Source organism: Humulus lupulus, chromosome 7, assembly GCF_963169125.1.
Source record: "Humulus lupulus chromosome 7, drHumLupu1.1, whole genome shotgun sequence".
In the NCBI taxonomy this organism is placed as follows: Eukaryota; Viridiplantae; Streptophyta; class Magnoliopsida; order Rosales; family Cannabaceae; genus Humulus; species Humulus lupulus.
In genome coordinates this window covers 153478211-153500252 of record NC_084799.1, presented here as the reverse complement: position 1 = coordinate 153500252, position 22042 = coordinate 153478211, and the positions used below count along the sequence as shown (strand labels likewise).

Genomic DNA, 22042 nt, shown 5'->3' with positions numbered 1-22042 from the left:
CTTGGAGAAATCAAGAAAGAAACCTCCTTCTAATACCTAAAAGAAGGCACGCCGATGCTCAAATCAATAATGATCCTCTCTCAATGTCTAACAAGACAATATGTAAAGTGAACAAAAAACAAGGTCCATTCTCATGTCCATTAAAGTGTAATATATAGATAAATAATTTGGTTAAAGGGTAAAGAAATACTTATTCTAATTGGTCCATGTCACACCATTAAATGCAATACATTTTATGGTTTATGACATCCTGGATCCAACAAATTTTGGTGTTTCTCGACCCATAAGCCAAGTTCCTTAAATCCTAGAGTGTCGCCGGATCAAATGTTGTCAATCAATAGTCCTTTTATCTTAGATGCTTAACGATAAAATTAACATTTATCAAATAAATAAAGTTCATAAATAAATGTACAAATAAATTTGGTCCACACACTAACTTCAACATCAGTGTGCATTTGTGTAGGTACCCCTGGAGGTTTCTCATAGTTCAAGACTTGGTGGATAAATCATTGGTGGAAATTTTTGATCAACTTAGTGAAATCAATATAGAATCTACCTTTATTCAATATATAGATTGATACTTCTCGTGACCTTTTTGGACCAAACACTTTATGTGAAAACTTTCTTACCTCAAGTCCTTGCATGTTATATGAATTATTGATCGCTGTAAGGTCCTTTAAACAGAAACAAGACACAACTTAGTGTAGAACAATACTAAACTTATCAAGGTATTTTAAATCCTATCCAAAATCTATGTTCACGTAACTTGGCTCAACCCCAAACCCTTAAAGCATAATGACCAAAATGTCCCTCAATATAGTAAAAGTACTATACTACCCCTTGCAATAAAATTTCAAGTTTTCCCTTGCTATTAATTGGAAAAATTATTATAAACTAATTAATTATTAACCTTCTTAATAATTTATATTCATTATTTTAAAGAATAAATAATACTTTAAGGAAAAATCAGTAAGATAATTTCATTTAAAAAATTTGAGCCTGGAGCCAAAGTCTTGAGCCTCCCCGACCTTTGGCACTCATGTACCAATAGGGCACATGCACAATCATGTTCATTTATATATGTATGGCCATGCAAGGGATTAGCTCACTACTTAACTTTGTGTCGCCCTCCTTTCCCACCCTAGTCTCATTGTTAGAGCAACAAACAACCCTGACCCATCAAGCTGTTGGCTTGGTAGTCTTTTCCGACTTCGATGTGGAACATCTCGCACATAAAGAACCCAACGATTATTGCAAGGTAGCAACCTTTCTCTCAAACTCAACATGACAAAAGGATTGGTGTGTTACACACTCACACACTTTGCAACATCCCAAATTTTTGGACCTACTTTAAAAATACTTGTGGGGAATATTTTTAGTTTTGAATATAATATGATATAATATTATTGGGAAACCAATATGGAGTTAACTTATTTTAGTCGAAATTATGGAAAAACTCAAATAAGGAAAAATCTAGAAATAATAATTTATCATGGATAATTAATTATGCTAATTTATTTTGGGCATAGGATTTGTTGATAAAATTTTATGAGTATTTGATTCTATGAAATTTTTGAAAGAGAATTCTAGAGTGCACTTTTATGAGAAAATTAAGCTAAATTGTGGAAATTACTTGATAAAATATATTTTACTAGCTAATTATAGAGTAATTCTATAGAGTAATTAAATTCATGTGACATAATTTGTTAAAGTTTAGTGTCACATGATTTAATTATTTACCCGATGTAAGGATTAATTAAATTTAATTGATGTGATGGTTAACAAAGTGGGCAAATAACACTTCTTAGAAATAGTTTTAGGCTTAGTTTTAACAATTAATTTAAAATAGAAAAATGGGGTAATTTGGGAGAGGTGGCTTGCCATGGGGTAGTGAGAAGGGTTAGGCGGTTGTCAGATCAAATTAGTAATCATATTGTTTCCTTGCGCACTTAGAGAAGCAAGCCCAAAGATAAGAAAGAAATTACTACCTTTTTCTCTCTCTTTTCCTCTGTCTATCTTATTTCATTTTCATTTTCATTTTCATTTCATCAAAAACTAGAAGCTCTCTCTCTCATCCCCTCCATCATTTTTGTTCTCTCTCTCTCAAGAAGAGAACCCTTCCATTGAAGCCAAGCCTAAGTTCTACACTCTCAAAGGTGAGCATCTGTAGTGTATGACTTTCTTCCTCATTTTTTCTTCTTTCTTTCATTGGGCCGAGCCTTTGGCTCTCCTCTTTCACCTTGGATCTCACTTGGTACTCACTCAAATCTGGTAACTGCAAGGTTTGAGGAGGAAGAAAGTACAAGATTGAAGGAGACGTTTCCGGGGATGCATGCAAGCTAGGGTTTCATAAATTTCAAAAGGTAAGTTGTGTCTAGGGTTTAAAAAATTACACTATTTCACCATCCTTTCTTAGACCTATAGTGATCTAACTCTAGTGATGTTGGGGGTATATTTTGAAGGTGTAAACGTCTAGAGGGGTTGAGCCTAGCGAAACATAGACACTCAAAATCTCGAACTCAAAGGTAAAAGTTATGAATTTTTTGGATAGATTGTGTTTAAGCTATGATCTAAGTTGTATGTATATTTTATTGGGATTACCCTATGTTGTAAATTGTAAATAATGTTATTTTTAAGCCTAATAATGCGTGCATGGAAACTAGGATATATTAGGCAAGGAAATCTAAAGTTTCCTTAGGACTCCCCAAAGTTTTGACTTCCAATGGGTCTAACCCCCCAAAATTTGTTACATGTTATGATGTAGTTTCTTTTCACCATTGTATTTTTTTCGAATGTGTAGATTATTTTAGACTGTAAAAACATTTGAAAAGTTTGAGTTTTCATAGAGTTATGGCTTTTTGCAAAAACTGTTTTTAAAACCTGGCAGCTTGACCTACAAATTTTAAAAAATTAATTAACGGGACAAATCAAATCATTTGGAATTAAAAAAAATTAGTGAAGTTCATAACATATTAAAGTTTTGATCTGTAAAGTTTTATAAAATAATACTGTGGTTTCTGATTTATGGTACTTTGAGTGTCAAATCTGGAAAAAGTTGGCAGTTTTTTTAATCATGATGTTAAAAACATTTTTGTCACCTAGTCTATTTTTACAAATTATATAACAATTTTTAAATTGTGTTAGTCTTAAAATATAAACCTATGAGCACTCTATTCCAATGAATGCTCTACAAAATTTCTTCCCAAAAATATATTTTTCTATTTTATTTCTAAGTTTTACGTTTTAGATATACTTCTTTATATATTTATCTACATCATTCAAATATTATATCTTTATATATATATATTAAATATATATATATTAAATGAGAGAGTTAAAGTTTATAAATAAAAATAATAATATTAAAATATTATATAAAAGATATGTAAATGTGATGTAAATGTAAATATGGATTAATTAGAGTGTGTGCCACTACTACAAAAAAGATATTTTAGGACTAGCATTGGAAGTCCTCTATTTGACAGCCTTACAAATCTGTTTTTAGGACTTGCAACGTGAGTCCTAAAAGATTTTGTTGAGTGCTTTTAATTAAGTTTTTAGGACACGTGTTGCGGGTCCTAAAAAATTTGGTTGAGTGCCTTTAAATAATTTTTTAGGATTCGCTTTGCATGCCCTTCAAAGTAATTTTTTTTAAAAAAAGATACAGCTACAATTTTCATTTTGATTTAGAAAAAATATATCCCTTTGAGTGTCCAAAATGTATTATATATGTTAAATTTCTAAAATTTTAAAAGAAAATACAACAAAATAATTTTTAATTAATTACTCAAAAATATAATTTCAATATTTAGTTTATTCGGCTTAGAAAATCATATTACATGATAGTTTATTCTACAATCAAAGTCTATTATCACCAAATATTAAACAAGAAAGAAGAAAGGTATACAATGTTAATGAAATATATTTTTTATTCTTAAAATTTCAACTGCCAATGTTGTCTAGTATTGTGCCAAAGGAATGCCTCTCAATATAGACCTGCACATTATAAAAAAGTTCTTTAATTAATAAAAAGTTTCTCCACTGAAAATAAAAAGTTCTTAAAATGTTGATCACTATAAATAAAAAAAACAAGAGAGATCCACACATAATTGATCAGTGTACATCTCTAGATCTATGGATAATGTATATCAAATTAATTTGGAGATTTATTGTTATCCCCAAAAATTAGAGATCGATGACGTGGCAATAGAGGTGACAAGTGGCATCGCATGGTCTGTAAACGTCACATTAATAGTCAATAAATATATTGGCTCCTCAGAGTTGTGATACAGTGATCTGGTTTAGGAGTGACCCGGTAGGCCTTTGAAGAATTTTGATTGGCTCGAGAAGTGTCATGACCGACCAGGCATGACTTTGTCCGACCAGTCACGTGTTTGTTTGCCCAAGCATGACCTTGTCTGCTCAGGCATGACTTTGCCTGCCCAGGCATGACTTTGTCCGACCAGGCATGAACTTGGCCGATCGGTCATGACCATGTCCGACCAGTCAGGTGCATGTCTGCCCAGCTAAGTGCATGACTGCCCAGTAAAGGTGTGGCCGACCAGACTGAAGGTGATATGGATCAACTAGATAGAGGACTACGTCAAGATTCCCAGAAACGGCTTCAACAAGAATCGGTCTTGGCATACGCGTGAATCTCTCAATTTATCCTACGAATATAGTGTATTGTTACATTTTGAATATTAATGTAATTTAAATATAATGAGAATAATAAAATATCCCGATTATGGGGATATCATCTGTACGATCCCGAGCCTATAAATACAAGGCTTATGACATCATAAAGTGGACTTTTGGAATTTTGGGGAACTTTTGATCAGAATTTTTTAGAGAGAGAGTACTTGTATTTGAGAGAATTCTTGTATTCTTGTAATCTACATTAAAGAAACTCAGTTGACTTAGGTTCATCTGATCACGAGTGTAAATATATAATTATAACTCTAAGTGGATTAGGCTTTTACCATCACATCGGGGCTGAACCACTATAAAATCGTCTGTGTCATTTATTTTCTCTTGAAGGTTTTATCGTTTTTGACGTTCTCACGTCGTTGACAAAAAACGCGGTCAACATTTTGGTGCTTTCATTGAGAGCCTGAAGAGAAAGACAGACGGTTCCTGAAATATTATGGTGCCTAAGAACACCAATGCAGCCTCCAAGAAGATAGGCTCCTCTAAAGAGCCTGCTAGATCAGAAGGTCCTAACCTTCAAGATCGTGAAATTGAGCCTAGAGTCGTGCTCGAGGACGTAACCCCAGTGGTTGAAGAGCTCCAGGAAGCCATGAGCGCCTTCCAGGAGGAGATGGCACAATTCAATGCCGGACAGGAGGCATTCGCTGAAGAGATGGCTAGGTAGAAGGCGGCGTTTGAGCAGCAGAGACAGGAGATGGAGGCCAGGAGCGAGGAGATCAAGCGACGGCAGGAGGAGGCCGATAGGCGACATTGCGAGGCTGCACTCGCTCTGGAGGCAGCTACGCAGTTGGCCCAAGCCAATGCTCAAGCTACAGCACGAGGAGCAGCCACCCCAGGAGCAAGGACCACATATGCTGGTTACCTAACTTCCGTCGTAAAAATCTCTAGTTCAAATGAAGACAAGGGCCATTGTGTTTCCTAAACTACTAGCTTATAGCAAGAGCGTCGTAGGATTGTGCTCTAGTATTCCTACCAAAACTTGCTCAGGGAATTAACCCTTCCATAGTCTCTAATATAGTATATGTACCTTCATTGAGAATTGATAGATCTGTAATGAGGGTTGTTTTCTTGAGTTCAGACACGCTTGTATCTGTACCCCTGCCTCAAACCTCTTCTCCCACCATGCTAGAACAACATCTTACTCACTTATTGATGGACACCCTTGCATAGTATCATGTAGGTACTAGCGTCAGTCACTTTTTTCGAGAACATCTATGACCTCCAACTATCCCAAGACTTTGCTGACAATTAGAAGCCCAATACCTGAACGTCTGCTATTTCTCCAAACATTCAGACCACTTTAGCTGCCACAATAAGCTCGGATGAGATTACAATCATTCCCTCCTCAATCCCCATATAAACTTCAAGTGTGCCCCTCTTTAGTGACAACCAGACCTCCATTGTTGTACACATTTCGCCCAACATCTAAGACCTTCCTCTACTTCCCCTTTTTAAGTTTGACGGATTTCATGTGTCAGTTGCAAACATATGTAGTGGAGATGTTGAAGGAGTGTTGTTATTCCTTTTGTTCCTATTCTGAGTAAGGGTTAACCAATGACTAACCTGCGGACGGGTTTATCATTCTACCTTTTGATAATTTTGAATGCTTCTTGGACGCAATATCCTAGTGAAACGATGCACATTGTCAAATTTTTAACTGAAGAATTCATCCATAAAATTATGGAAGACCAGATAACATTGGTAAGCATGTTCTTTTGGACCGTATCTACTACAATTTTTCAATAATCAGTCTCTTTCCCAAGTGCCATTTAAAAAAAAATTCGGCTATGTTTTTCTTATCACTTATGCAGCTTAGCATTCTCAATCGAAATTTGGCGGCTCGTTCCTCCACTGCCTATCAAAAAATAGAGAATCTCTACCAGCCCGCTCAGGAGTCATTGATGGAGACCTTTTCTAATTCCCAAAAGGCATTAGAAACAGCAAGGAAAGAGCTTAGTGAGATAAAAAAGAAACTTGATGATGCTAATGAGAGTTGCCAAAAAGCAATGGCTGACCTCTGTGGGCATTTGAGCTTGGCTAACACCTGGGGTGAAAGAATTGGACTTGAACCTTAGCACAAAAAATGAGACTATTTCCAAACTTACGACCAATACTGTTATGAAAGAGAAAGATGATGTCATCGCATCTTATGAGCAACAATTAAAGGATAAAGAATCTGAGCCGATGAACCTTAAGTTGTAGCTCTTTAATCCAAATATAACTTAGAGACACTACAAAGGGAGGGAGATAGTTCGATGTCTAGTCTCGAGTCTAGTGTTGCAGAAGTGATGACACAACTATCATATGCAAATAAAGAAAATGCTGGTCTTAAAAAGGTAATTTCCATTCTTGATATTGTATTATATGAATTCCTACATACAATAATGCTTCATGGATTGTAACTGTAATTACATGGAAAAAACTAGATGATATACACTTTGAGTCAACCAAAACTCGGATCAACGATCATCACAAAGCTGAAAGGATACTGGCCAAGATGAACAAAGTTGTTATAACCTTCTACATTGATAACCTCATCAGTCATGACGATTAGAGCAAAGAGAGTAAGCTTAGCATTCTAGAAGCTAAGTGTGATATGCACGATCTAGAAGTAGGTGAGTACTAATACCTAAAATACGAAAAAAAGTTAGGGCTATGTTTCCATATCCTATCCAACTGAGCATTTGGAAAGGTTAAATCGTGAAGGCATTGCTGTTAGTTAAATCTATCTACCCTCTATGTAACCTTTACCTAGTACCGAGGAGGTCGACAATGATGATAATGAAGGCGTTGATGGTTATGCTCAGCCCTCAAGCTCAGACGTCATCGTGGAGACAACTTAGCTACTGTGATCGACAACTCTTGCCCAAGTTACTGATTATAGACAAGCACCTTCCTCTAGCTTTCTAGTATCTGAAGGAGATGATGGTACCAATGGCAATTATTTATGTGTCTTTATGTCAATTCTCTTTTTGCATAGTTGTAACGACCCAAAATTACTAATAAGGCTTAAGGGCCTTGATTAGTGTGCCGGGAGGGCATAGTTGGTTTATGCATGAATTTATTGACTTAATGCATGGTTATATTAATATAAATGTGATTATATGCTTTAATTGTGAGAACCACAATATTTTGTGGGTAAATCTGCAGCAAGCGACTTGAGGCGATTCTCGGGAGCTAGTTAGCGGGAAAGTCACAACGGGGCTTAATACTTGACTTTGGGTAAGTCAAGGGGTATTTTAAGTATTGGATGGTTATTTAGGTTATCAGGTTATGGAAATAAATAATTGGAGATATATTTGAGGTTAGGAATTCTAGGTGGGAATACTGGGGAATTTTACCATTTTTCCCTCGGGGACGTTTCCGGTACCCCGAGCCTTGGGATTAACTTAATTGCCTAAGAATAGACTAAGTAAATCATAGAATTCGGTGGAACATTAAGGAACCAACCCTCTCTCCTGTCCTCTTTCTCTCTCTAAGGAAACCATTGGAATCCAAGGGAAACTCAGCTGGAAACTCTGTGATTTGAGCTAGAGTTTTGAGGGATTAGCTCAATTTTAGCAAAGGAATTCATCCAGGACTGAGGTAAGGATTGAATCACACTTTTGTTGTTGAAATTCTGTGGTTTTGATTGAGTTCTAAGATTTTTTTGGGTTTCGAATTTGAAGACTGAATTGAAGCTAGGAACTTGGTAGTTAGCTCAGAAATTTCTTAGAGAATTGATTCTGCAGTGAAGGCAAGCTCGAATTTATGGTTTAATGGCTGAAATTTAGTGTTTCCATGACTGGTTTTGATGTTTTAAGCTTTTGAGTTTCAAAGATTGAAGTGAGATTTTGGTGAGTCTTTAGGCTAAGTTTTTGCTGGGTTGTGTAGCTGGAATTGTGTTAGAAGTTTTGTGATAATTGATTTGTGGAATTGGGATAGTTTTGGATGGTTTTGAGTGAGGTTTGAGAGTAAAAAATGGAGGTTTTTCTGGGTTCGAAGGGGATGGGCTGCGGCGTAGTTCTTGGTGAGCCGCGACCCTTTGAAGCTGATGCATGCTGAGGAAGGAGGGCGGGCCGCGACATGAGGCTTGTAGGGCCGCGACCCGTGTCTGGTTTTGGGCGTAGGGGAGCCTCTGGTTGGGGCCATGCCATGGCATGGGAGGCTTGAGCCGCGACCCTTAAGGGAATTTGGGATTTTGGGATTTTAAGCATGTGAATTTAACCTAGGGTGCTCGGGATCGAATCTACTACCATGCTTGGTGGAATTCGATGTTTCGGAGATTAGAACTTGGTCTAGAAGCTCTTCTTTACAATTATTGATGGTATTCCTTATCTTGGTTGTGACTAGGTACTAAGCTAGGGCTCAAGAATCGGATTGTGCTCAAGAAGCATCGCTCGTGATCAGTTTATTTGGAAACTAAAGGTAAGAAAACTGCACCCGGTTGTGGATTTATAATGGGACTAAGGGTTCCCTATTTTGTATGCTTTGTATAGGATGGTATTATGCCATGTAAACAGTAAACCAAAGGCCTAAGAGTGCCGAAGTTTACACTAGCGCACAGGGCGCGACTCGGCCACTGGTAGCTGAGGACAGCTTATTATGCACTCAGCTCGGTTTAAGCGGGCTGGAGTCAGTGGGGGTAAACAGAGGGCGCGACCTAAGGTGTCGACCCTGATTATTATGTGAATTGTTTGTTATTATTGATTGGTGGGTTGTTATGCTGTATAGCTGGGTGATGATTAGCTGAATCTTTGGTTGAATCTTTGGTTGAATCTTTATGCTTTGTGATTACTGTGGTATGTTAAGTGCTTGAACATGCTTAAAGGATTATCCTAATGTTATTATTGCTTGTTATGTAATATGATATGTTTTCTTGCTGGGCCTTGGCTCATGGGTGCTTCGTGGTGCAGGTAAAGGCAAGGGCAAGCTTGATCAACCTGATTTGGAGAGCTCTGAGAGCAGAATGTACATGATCAGCTGCTCAGCCGCCACGGTTGAGAGGGAGACAAGAACAGGAGAACCAGAAACGTTTGTTTTGCCCTTAGAGTGGCTAATGGTTGTTTGAACTCTGGAAATTTTGTAAACTGACATTTGAACGCTGTTCTTTTTTGGGATCCCATGTGTAAGAAATTTTTAGTTATATGAAATGTACCCTTTTGAGACCAAAACTTTTTAACTCTAGTTCATTAGTGGTTTCTGTATCACGTTTTTCACTAAATGACTTGATTAGCAAGTCCTGCACCTTTATAAGTACACAATGTAACGGTCTTGGCTATCGAGGGCGTTACAATAGTGGTACAATGTTTATTTTGTAAAGGCTTTATAAAGCATTGTCCATGCCCTTTTTCCTGTTGATATAGCTTATATGCACAAAATGTTACACTCGATGTCATTCAATTCCCTAAATTTTCCTTTATTTGTTCAACATCATTTTTAGTTATCTCTTGTCGCTATCCAACTTTGCACAAACCATTTTGGCTCTTTAGTGCATCTAATATTCATGATTGCTATCGGAGGTGGGAGATGCTAGCATGTAATCATTTTTACATTTTGAATTCTTTGTTGAACAAGTCATTTCCTCCTTAAATGAGTACTTAACCAGGTGACATTGCTCTCTCATGGTTTATTTCATGCTGTTTGAGCAGAATCTTGGATAAAGCTTACTGGCTAACTAATACCCGCCTATTTTGGATGATGTTCAATAGTTGCATTCCATACTACATATCATGTCATCAATTTTAGTTGGGGTCAAATGCTCCGCACAAAGCGATGGAATTCACTCCAAAGGAGAGGAGCAGTTCGATCTTGATCTATATTTGTGCCTCATATATCATTAATTTGTATTTTCAGTCTTTCCTTTGTGTATTTTATTTGATGCTTTGTTCATTTCTTTTCTTCGTTCTTTTATTTTTTTTTTAGTTTAGGTATGATACTCAAAGACATCCATCTTCTTCGTGTAAACTTGAGTGAATATTTTTTAATTGAGCACACACAAACCGTTAATAAATTTGATTTGCTCCTCTTACTATGCTTTTACTTGTTCTATTCAATATTATAATCGCGCGTTCTCACTTCATAATCAATCAACATACATGTTCCTAATGAACATTTCATTTGTTTCTCTGAACATTATATTTTAGCTTGTGAGCAAAGCTTTGGCGCACTTTCATGAGTTTGACTGAGCAAAAATGTTCTCATTCTATAAGCTGAAGAGTTTTTCTCAGCTAATTGACTTCTTGGGCATCCTTATAAATAAACTCAAGGGCTAATATCCAAATGCCCTGTGTATGTCTTGGTATTCAGCCCGGGTCTTTCAGACAGCTCTAGTACAGCTGGCTAGCTAAGAACCATACTAAAGGATCTACCAGTTGTTATTTCCTCTGCGAAGGCAGTGCGACTCCCCAAGTAATAACAAGAGCTTAGGAATACGAAGCATTAAGACACGAGCTGGATATGCATATGAAGCACAATGTCCTTGACGCGAGCTAAAGTTATGTTCAGGTCAGGGTACGCTACAGATCTGCCATTTCCAGGAACTTTTATAAACTCGAATAGTAATATAAACGTGCGTGATCAGACATCATATGTCCGATTATCCCTGAATTCTTGGACACGTAATATAAATGTGCGTGATCAGACATCATATGTCTGATTATGCCAGACGACCCATGATCATTTTTACCTAATGATTAGACCATACCTTAATGTAAATTATGATATTCATCATTTGTGTAAGACAAGTGACAGGAAGGATTTGTATTCACGTGATGACCTGGACCCCTATCCTGGGATGGTTCTTCTATAAATACCAAGACCTTGGATAGGGAAGGGGTTGGGCTCTTTCTCTGTAATGCAATACTCTGCAAAAATATAGAGAGATATAAGTAATAATATCGACTTGTGGACTAGGGGGATTTTAGCCTTCGAACCACGTAAAAAAGAAATGAGTGTTCTTGATATTTCATTTCTAACACCCCTAAGTGTTATTTTCCAAGTTACGGTTTATCCTTCAACACTAATTTATTCTAGCTAATTTCGTAATACATTGTTGGCCAAAAACCGCGTCAACAGTTTGGTGCTTTGATTGAGAGCTGCAAATTAATGCTATAAAAAAATATTACGAAAAAAGTTCATCATGGTGGTCACTTGTTCAAGGCACGGTAATGAAACAGATTAGCATGGTGGGCAGGAGGCTCACCATACCGCTATGTTCGACGAACAAAACCCTGAGATTCAGCAGCGGTCGGGAAAGCAATCGATGGGCCACGGCGACACTGGAAGTTCAGCACCTCTGCTGCTGAATCCGAACCCGGAGTACTTGACTGCGGTGGAGTTGGAGAACATGCAGTTGAGGAGCCATCTAGCCAAAGCAAACAAGCAAATTGAGGAGGTCTTGGCTCGACTACCCCCTCTTGCAACCGACGTTAACGTCAGAAAGAGGCAAGGCGGGACTCGTAAGTCTCGTCGGGATAGTCAACCCAGGCCAAGTCGATCGGTTAGAACCTCAACTCCAAGTTCTACGCCCGTTTCGCACAGTCACCAAGAACCCCCGTTCAGTGGCTTTCCCAAGGATCATCAATGAGTCAGCTGGTTGGTTAGAACCTCGACTCTGAGTTTAGCACCATCGTCAAATGCACCCTGGAGCGCCCATGTCAATCCACATAGAAGGTCAATGATGAACTCGCAAAGACGGTATGTCCCGACCGACCTCCCTGTGCCGCGATCAGATTGCCAAACACAGGGAATAAGAAATGGTGGAGCAGAGCGACCATGGGCTAGTTTGGTCCGACCTAATGGGACGAGAATCGCCTCACCAATTAGACATCATCTGTCGCCGATAAGGCATCCATTTCCACCTCGTTCAGCTCGAAACGATCCTACCTACGGCAACAACAGGAGGAATCCTCCTCCCGCTACCCCTGCTCATGTCCCGCGAGCACGCGGGAATATCCGAGATCCTCATCCTCGACCACAAGCTCTGAGTTTCTCTAATGGAAGCTATTGGACGGAGGGTAGTCGAAGCGATAGGACCAACGCATATTTGAGGAATCAGCTGAGTTCAGCTCATAATCCTCAAGTTGATTCGCAGACCGACCTGCGAGATCGCCTGAATTCACAGAGGAGAAATCCAGCTCGTGATGGAGTCAGTGGCACTCACCACGAGGGAAGTCCTTCCAAAGTACGTGATAATGGGAATGTCCCACCAAACCAGGCTCGGGCTTGGAGGGACAATAACCCGCCAAACGTGTACGGTCAAATGAGAGCTGTTGAACAGCCCCAGGGAGCCAAGGATCAAACCCTCGAGAGATTAGCCCAGATGGAGGAGCTGATGAAAAGACTCCTATCAGAGAAGGAAAAAGATGAGTATGACTCAGGGGACGAGCTCGAGCTCTTCGCCCCAAGCATCGCAGCAACACCATACCAGCCAGGTTTCAAGATGCCCCATTTATCAATATTCGATGGAAATGGAGATCCGTCCGACCATTTGGGAATGTTCAATACTCTGATGATGGCCCATAATATTGGACCTGAGTTGAGGTGGTTGGTATTCCCTTTGACTCTGGTCGCACTGGCTAGGCAATGGTTCAAGCAATACAAAAGGCATTCTATCAGCTCATGGAAGAGCTTCTCCACTGACTTTAAGAGGGTATTCCGGGCTTCTCAAGCAGCTCGTATCAAGGCAGACTCCCTTGCAAACGTAATGAAGCAACCCAGGGAACCTCTGAAAGCTTATTTGAGTAGGTTCGCTAATATTGCTATGCGAGCTAGAGATGCGGATGAAATTTCTAGGCTTATGGCGATGAGAACAGGAATCCTGGTTGGGGGCGACCTATGGAAAGAAATATAGAGAAAGGGTGTCAACACCATGGAAGAGTTCCTGAATAGGGCTCAAAGGTGCATCAACTTGGAAGAGGCGCGAGCTTCGGTCACAGGAACCAGCCAAGTCCCTGCCCAGCCCGTTGGAGCGGTAATGGACGTTGCAGCTACGGCTCAAACCGTTACCCAGAATAACCAAGGGGGAGGGAGCAAGAGGAAGGGAAGTGGTGAGGGCGGCAAGAATGGTTCAAAGAAAAATAAGCCCGTGGAGAATTTCAAACCAATCTATGCGACTTACGCCGACTTGACGGATACCAGAGAGCGCATCTTCTTGGAAAATTCTGCCCGCCTTTCATGGAAGAAGTCGGAGCCTCTAAAAAATCAAAGGGCGAAGAGAGACCCTTCAAAATTTTGTCGATTCCACAATGACATTGGTCACAACACCGATGACTGCAGGCATTTGAAGGATGAGATCGAGACGCTCATCAGGGCCGGGCCTCTGGCTCAGTATGCCTGGAATCGAATCACTCCTAATCACCTCCATGGGCTAAACATTCCATCAGCTCCAGAAGCCCCCGCAAATCAGACCGGAGCTCAGGTGAATCAGGATACCCCTTCTTCGATTACAGGAGGAGAGTAACCACCATCTCCGGAGGCCCTCATCTGGCAGGCACGAGCAGAGGTGCCTAGAAGAGGTATATCAACGAGCTAAGGTCTCACAATGGAGTTGAGTTCATCCGGAGCAGTGTTTGTCTAAGCAACAACGATTGGAGAAACAACCAATCTGTTTTAATGGAGAAGATGCTAGTCATGTCCAGTTCCCGCATAACGATCCTCTTGTCATAACTGTCCAGCTCGCCAATTGGAGAGTCAGGAGGACGCTAGTGGATAGCGTGACTTCTGTGAACCTTCTATTCAGGTCCACACTGGAGAAAATCGGATTGTCTGTGACCGAGCTGAAAGCAACCTCCATGATGCTGTATGGGTTTTCCGGTGAGGGATCGGCAGCTATCGAAACGATCGAGTTAGTGATAACCTTGGGTGAAGGACCACAAACCGTTTCCAAGCTGCTTGAGTTTGTGGTCGTCGATTGTCCAACCGCATACAATGCAATCTTGGGAAGACCCACGCTGATGGCATTTGAAGCCATAACATTTGTTCGCCACCTCGTGATCAAATTCCCCTCATCTATGGGAATATGAACTATCTGTGGCAATCAGCTTACTGCCAGGGAATGCTATAGCATTTTCATGAAGGGAAAATCACAATCCGGGCAGCAGACGATGGCCGTGCAGGATAGGGGCGAGGATTCACAGGAAGTGAGAACTGATCTTGGGATGGAAGAACCTCAGCAAGTCAGTGGCAGGGGTACCATCCCGAGCGATGATATTGATCCACGAATAGGCGAAGATAGATTCGAGCTCCAAGCTATCGAAGAACTCGAAGAAGTAAATGTCGACCCCAAAGATGCTTCGAGGGTAGTTAAGCTCGGGAAAAATCTTGACTCTAAGAGAAAGGCGGAGTTGGTAAAATTTTTACAGGAAAATCTAGATGTTTTTGCTTAGTCCCATGAAGACATGGTATGTAACGTCCTGGATAGCCAAGACCGTTACACTGTGTGTTTATAAAGTGCTAGACTTGCTAATCAAGCCGTTTAATTTAAATCGTGTTATTGAAACTATAAAGGTACTAGGGTTAAAATGTTTTGGTCTCAAAAGTCACATTTTCTTAAAGAAACATTTTCTGTTTGCACGGGATCCCAAAATGTTAAGTTTGAAACTGTTTACAAAAGATTCAAGGACTAAATACAGTGTTAGCCATATTAAGGCAAAACAGGCAATCTCTGTCCTGATCCACTCCTCGGTCACGGCGACCGAACAACTGGCTATGTACATTCCACCTCGCAGCCCTCCATCTTAGGATTGGTCCAACTTGCCCTTGCCTTTACCTGCACCACGTAGCACCCGTGAGCCAAGGTCCAGCAAGAAAACACAACAACAGAGCATAAGCAGTCAATAGACAATTCAGTATCTCATATTGCATCACATATTCTTAATCATATCAATATTCAGAATAGTCAAGTATTCAGCATACTAAACATATCAATTCACACCAAATCACATATGATAGCTAGGGTTAGCGCCCTCAGGCCGCACCCTCCGTTATCCCACTAACTCTGGCCTGCTTAAACCGAGCTCAGTGAATATTAAGCTGTCCTCGGCTACCAGTGGCCAAGCTGCACCCTGTGCACAAATATTGTGTACGGCACCCTTAGGCCGCTATCACATGTCCCATGGCATAATACCATCATTGACATAATACAAATATCGGGAGCACTTAGTCCCATCACAAACATATAACCGGGTGCAGTTTTCTTACCTTTCGATTCGCTAGCTTTGATCACTTGACTCTTTGAGCACGATCCCTCTCGAGCCCTAGCGCTCACCTAAACACAATCATAGGTCAAAGTCATCACCAAACCTCAAGTCCAAAACCTAGCCTCGGGACCAATCCCGAGCCCTCGGGAAGTCCTAGTTCCACCAAACAAGGTGGTGGAATCGAACCCCGAACCCTTGGTCAAAAACCCATGTAAATAACCTTAAAATCCCTTTCTAGAAATAGGGCATCGCTACAGAACTCTTAGGAGGGCGCTACAGTGCTACAAGCAGAAGCAAAATCCCCCAGGAAGCATGGCCTAGCGCAACAACGCCCAAAGGCTAGCGCTGTAGCGCTAGTCACAGACAGCCAACCTCCCAATTTCCTTTCCTGCGATTTCCTCGAACCAAACTCAACCAAAACTACTCCAAACCTTCACCAAACTAAAAAACAAGATTATTAACACATTCCACTCATCCCAAGCACCCCAAATACTCAAAACCCAAGCACATGCATCCCTAATCTCAAAATCCACCATAGCCACTTCTAGACTTCAAAACTCAGTAGAAACTAGTCAAAACATCAAAGTTAAAAGCTCAGAGTTTATACCTTTGATGGAAATTCGACCGCAAGTTGCCTCTAGACCTCCTTGGCTTGCTCTTCCTCAACCCTTGGCTCCAACTTCCCTAGAATTCCCCATCAACTCAGCTTAGACACCTTAGTTAAGAACCAAAACCAGAACTGAAGGAACTATAAAGTCTTACCTCAAGTATATGGCCTATCCTTGCTAAACCCTTGTCAAATCTTCAAGATTAGCTCAGAAACCTTATGGCTTAGTTGACCTAGCTCTCCTCTAAATTTTTCTCCAAGAAGAATGAAGAGAAATGGTGAGAGAACCACAAACCGACCCTAGGAAAAGCTGTTATGTTTTTCCTTCCTTTCTTTTCCTTCTTTTCTTTCTTTCTTCAGACTTCTATATTATTCTACAATTCCCACTAAGTATAAAGCCCTCACTTACTTATCTCTGAGAAGCCAATTGACCAAAATGCCCTCCCTTTTAATTCTAACCCTTTAATCCACTTAGGGGCATTTTAGTCATTTTACCCAATTCCCGCTAATTCCTCGAGTGTCTCTAATATTTTCTGCTTACCTCCCGATACCTAATTAATCACCAACTATATTCCTCGATGTCAAAATAGACTCCACTAAACTCACTAAATTCCCATTTATACCCCAAGGCTCACTCCGAGCTGGGTATAACTCCCCGCCATGACTTTTTCGCTAATATGCTCACTAGGATCGTCTCGAGTCACAGATCACAGATATATCCACATAATAATATGGTCTCAACAGTTATCACATATATATACACAGTTATGCCCATAATGGCCAAAATTACGATTATGCCCTTCTAACCTAATGAGGGCCTACATGCATACTAATACACATAGTCATGCATCTCAAATATTCAAATAGTCATATAACATGCTTTAAATCATAATCATGAATTTTACTCATTAAAGTCACACATAATTCCCATTATGCCCTCCAGGCACACTAATCAAGGCCCTTAAGCCTTATTAGCAAATTTGGGTCGTTACATGGTAGGGATCATCCTGAGTGTCATCATGCATACCCTTAACTTCGACTAAAGCATGCCTGCGAAATCCCAGAAACAGAGGCGTCTGGGTACGACCCGAGCTGAGGCCCTGGAAGAAGAAGTAGCTCGACTTTTAAAATGTGGTTTTATTCGCAAGGCTAAATACCCGAGCTGGGTTCCCAATCCTGTCCTGGTCCCAAAGACAAATGGAAAATGGCGGACCTGCATCGATTTCTCTGATTTGAACAAAGTCTGTCCCAAGGATTGTTTCCCATTGCCAAGGATTGACCAATTGGTGGATGCCACCGTGGGGCATGAGCTCATGTCCTTGCATACCCTGGATATAACTAGATCGCTATGAACCCTGCGGACCAGGAGCATACTAGCTTTATGACTCTGACCAATGTTTACTGTTATAAGGACATGCCCTACGGGTTGAAGAATGCTAGGGCGACCTACCAGAGATTGGTCAACAGAATGTTCGCTGATCAGATCAGGAAAAACATGGAAGTGTATGTTGATGATATGATGGTCAAGTTAAAAACTGTCGGTAACCATGTCTCCGATCTGAGGGAATGTTTTGGGATCCTAAGGAGGTATAGTATGAGGTTGAACCCCCAGAAGTGTACTTTCGGAGTGGCGTCGGGAAAATCTGGAGTTCATAGTCAACACCAGGGGGATAGAGGCGAACCTCGAAAAAATCAGATTGCAGCTAGAAATGCCTTCGCCCAGGTCGCATAAAGATGTCCAGAGCCTGATAGGAAGAGTGGCTGCCCTTAATCGGTTTATTTCTAAGTCCACTAACAAGTGTTTGCCATTCTATAACTTTCTTCAGGGAAACAAAAAGTTTGAATGGACTGAGGAGTGCGAGCAGGATTTCCTCGATCTAAAGACACATTTAGCCGAGCCACCAGTACTGTCTAAACCAACGGCAGAAGAGCCCCTTTTTCTTTATTTAGCTGTGACGGAAAATGCAGCCAGTGTAGTACTAGTCCGAGAAGAGGACCGAGTTCAAAAGCCAGTATATTATAAGCATAAGACTTCTAGGAGCTGAATCTCGGTATCCCCTAATGGAAAATATGGCGTTCTACCTCATTACGACCTCCAGGAAGGTTAAGTCGTATTTCCAATCCCATTCAATCCACGTCATGACCGATCAGCCTTTGAGGTAGTTGCTGCAGAAACCTGAGGCATCGGGGACGCCTGTTGAAGTGGGCGGTCGAGCTCAGCCAGTTCCAGATACTATATGTACCCTGAACTACGATCAAAAGTCAAATCCTGGCTGATTTCATGGCTGAATGCACTGGATTCCAGGAGGAGACCTTGAGAGAACCAGTGCAGGAATTATGGAGAATCTTCGTGGACGGGTCATCTAACGAGAACGGGTCTGGAGCTGGGATCATCTTTATATCCTCAGAAGGGTATCATTTCCACTCCACATTGTGGTTCGGGTTTGTGGCGTCCAACAACGAAGCCAAGTACGAAGCCTTATTGGTCGGGCTTAGAGTGGCGAAGGAGTTGAAGGCCAGGGCTGTCCAATGCTACAGTGATTCCCAGCTCGTGGTAAACCAGGTGTCTAGAGAATATCAAGCACGGGGGACGAAGATGGCGGCTTACCTGGCCAAAGTAAAGAAGGAGCTGTCCGAGTTTGAATATGGCCTAGACGAGCAGATTCCTCGCGAGCAGAATGCCAATGCCGATGCTTTTGCTAGACTCGCTACCTCCAAGGAAGCCGAGACTCTGAGCATAGTACCAGTGGAATTCTTGGAAAGTCCAAGCGTTGCAGAAAGTACGATGGAGGTTGAGATGATCGATACCAGACAGACCTGGATGACTCCCATAATAGAGTATCTTACGACAGGGAAGTTACCTGATGAGCGAAAAGACGCGAGGAGGATACTCTATCAAGCTCCAAGGTATGCAATCGTGGACCGAATGCTGTACCGACGTGGCCATTCCTTGCCTCTCCATTGATGTGTTCTGCGAGAGAAGGCTAAAGCTATTTTGCAGGAGGTGCATGAAGGCTTCTGTGGGGATCACGCTAGGGGGGCAAAACCTGGCCTTAAAAATACTAAGGCAGGGATATTATTGGCTCACTTTATCAAAGGATTCCATCTTCTATGTCCAAAAGTGTGACAAGTGCCAGCGGTTTGCCACGGTCACCCGAGTTCCACCAGTCGAGCTGAAAATGATATCATCTCCATGGCCATTCGCGGTGTGGGGAATCGATTTAATTGGAGCCCTGCCCACGGGAAAAGGAGGAGTTCGCTATGCAGTAGTGGCCATCGATTATTTCACGAAGTGGGCGGAAGCGGAGCCCCTGGCAACAATCACTTCAAAAAGGGTTCTCGGCTTTGTAGTTAAGAGTATTGTTTGCTGATTTGGACTGCCTAGAAAGATTGTATCAGACAATGAAACTCAGTTCGATAACGATCTCTTTACCGGATTTTGTGAGAAGCATGGCATAATCAAGAGTTTCTCTTCGGTGGTCTACCCACAGGCCAACGGACAGGTCGAGGCCGTGAACAAGACACTCAAAGCGAGCCTTAAGAAAAGGTTGGATGAGGCCAAGGGTGGCCTGAGCAGCTACCGCAGGTGCTGTGGACGTACCAAACCTCCCACCGAACTTCTACGGGGCACACCCCATTCTCCCTGACTTTCAGAAGTGAGGCCATCCTTCCCGTCGAAGCAAAGATAGCCACGCACAGGCTCCAGAACTTCAGCCAGGAACGTAATGATGAGTTGCTCAGCGCATCCCTCGACCTAATTGATGAAAAATGACAAGATTCGTAGCTACAGCTCGCGCATTACCAGCAAAAAATCACTCATTATTTTAATTCAAAGGTTAAGAGGCGTATCTTTGGTTTAGGCGACCTGGTACTCTGAAGGGTATTTTTGGCAGGCAAGGACCCCAAAGATGGTGCTTTGGGTCCGAGCTGGGAAGGACCCTATCAAATAGTGGAAGTCATATAGGAAGGAACCTCCAAATTGGCTCGACTTAATAGAGAAGCAGTTCCACAGACCTAGAATGCTATGCACCTAAAAAAGTATTATTACTGATCGTACAACCTGTCTATGTAAGGCTTAGTTATAAAATCCATTTAATTTAAGAAATAAAACAATCATTGTGTATTCCTTGTGTTTTTATATGGTTCCATCTACGTGTTAGTTCAGATGATAGAGTTGGTCCAAAGCAATCAAGAAAGTTCACTTTCTGATTGCTTGGGGGGCATATACCCCGAGAAGGGGATTAAAACTTGGAAGTTAGTAAAAATTTATTAACCAAGTGTTTTTTTAAAAAAACACGAGGTGTCAAAAAACTAACTCGAATTAAGTTTTAATAAAAAATCCTGGATACAACTAGGTCCAAAACATGGAAGTTAGTAAAAATTGATTAACCATGTTTTTTTTTCTAAAAAACACGAGGTGTCAAAAAACTAACGCGAACTAAGTTTTAATAAAAAATCTTGGATACAACTAGGTCCAAAACTTGGAAGTTAGTAAAAATTGATTAACCAAGTGTTTTTTCTAAAAAAACACGAGGAGTCAAAAAACTAACGCGAACTAAGTTTTAATAAAAAATCCTGGATACAACCAGGTCCAAAACTTGAAAGTTAGTAAAAATTGATTAACCAAGTGTTTTTTCTAAAAAACACGAGGTGTCAAAAAACTAACGTGAACTAAGTTTTAATAAAAAATCCTGGATACAACCAGGTCCAAAACTTGGAAGTTTGTAAAAATTGATTAACCAAGTGTTTTTTCTAAAAAACACGAGGTGTCAAAAAACTAACGCGAACTAAGTTTTAATAAAAAAATCCTGGATACAACCAGGTCCAAAACTTGGAAGTTAGTAAAAATTGATTAACCAAGTGTTTTTTCTAAAAAACACGAGGTGTCAAAAAACTAACGCGAACTAAGTTTTAATAAAAAATCCTGGATACAACCAGGTCCAAAACTTGGAAGTTAGTAAAAATTGATTAACCAAGTGTTTTTTCTAAAAAACACGAGGTGTCAAAAAGCTAACGCGAACTAAGTTTTAATTAAAAATCCTGGATACAACCAGGTCCAAAACTTGGAAGTTAGTAAAAATTGATTAACCAAGTGTTATTTCTAAAATACACGAGGTGTCAAAAACTAACGCGAACTAAGGTTTAATTAAAAATCCTGGATACAACCAGGTCCAAAACTTGGAAGTTAGTAAAAATTGATTAACCAGTGTTTTTTCTAAAAAACGCGAGGTGTCAAAAAACTAACGTGAACTACGTTTTAATAAAAAATCCTAGATACAACCAGATCCAAAACTTAGACGTTAGTAAAAATTTATTAACATGTGTTTTTTCTTAAAAAACTCGAGGTGTCAAAAAACTAACACGAACTAAGTTTTAATTAAAAGTCCTGGATACAACTAGGCCCAAAACATGGAAGTTAGTAAAAATTGATTAACCAATTTTTTCTAAAATATGCAAGGCGTCAATAAAACTAACACGAACTAAGTTTTAATTCAAAATCCCGGATACAACCGGGACCAAGGCTTGATACCTAACAGGTAGGATA

At 40.4% G+C, this 22042-nt stretch overlaps 1 long non-coding RNA gene across 2 annotated transcripts in view; it reads left to right on the top strand.

Annotated features, from left to right (window-relative positions):
- The first annotated feature begins 1981 nt into the window (after window positions 1–1981).
- Window positions 1982–22042, top strand: part of LOC133788730 (uncharacterized) — a 33680-nt gene continuing 13619 nt past the window's right edge. The window contains exons 1-4 of one of the 2 annotated variants that reach the window (XR_009873352.1): window positions 1988–2156; window positions 2283–2363; window positions 2463–2525; window positions 9606–9850. This is a non-coding gene — a long non-coding RNA (uncharacterized LOC133788730). Of the gene's footprint in view, window positions 2157–2282; window positions 2364–2462; window positions 2526–9605; window positions 9851–22042 lie in introns of those variants that run through there. The other variant, XR_009873353.1, reaches the window with a different exon arrangement.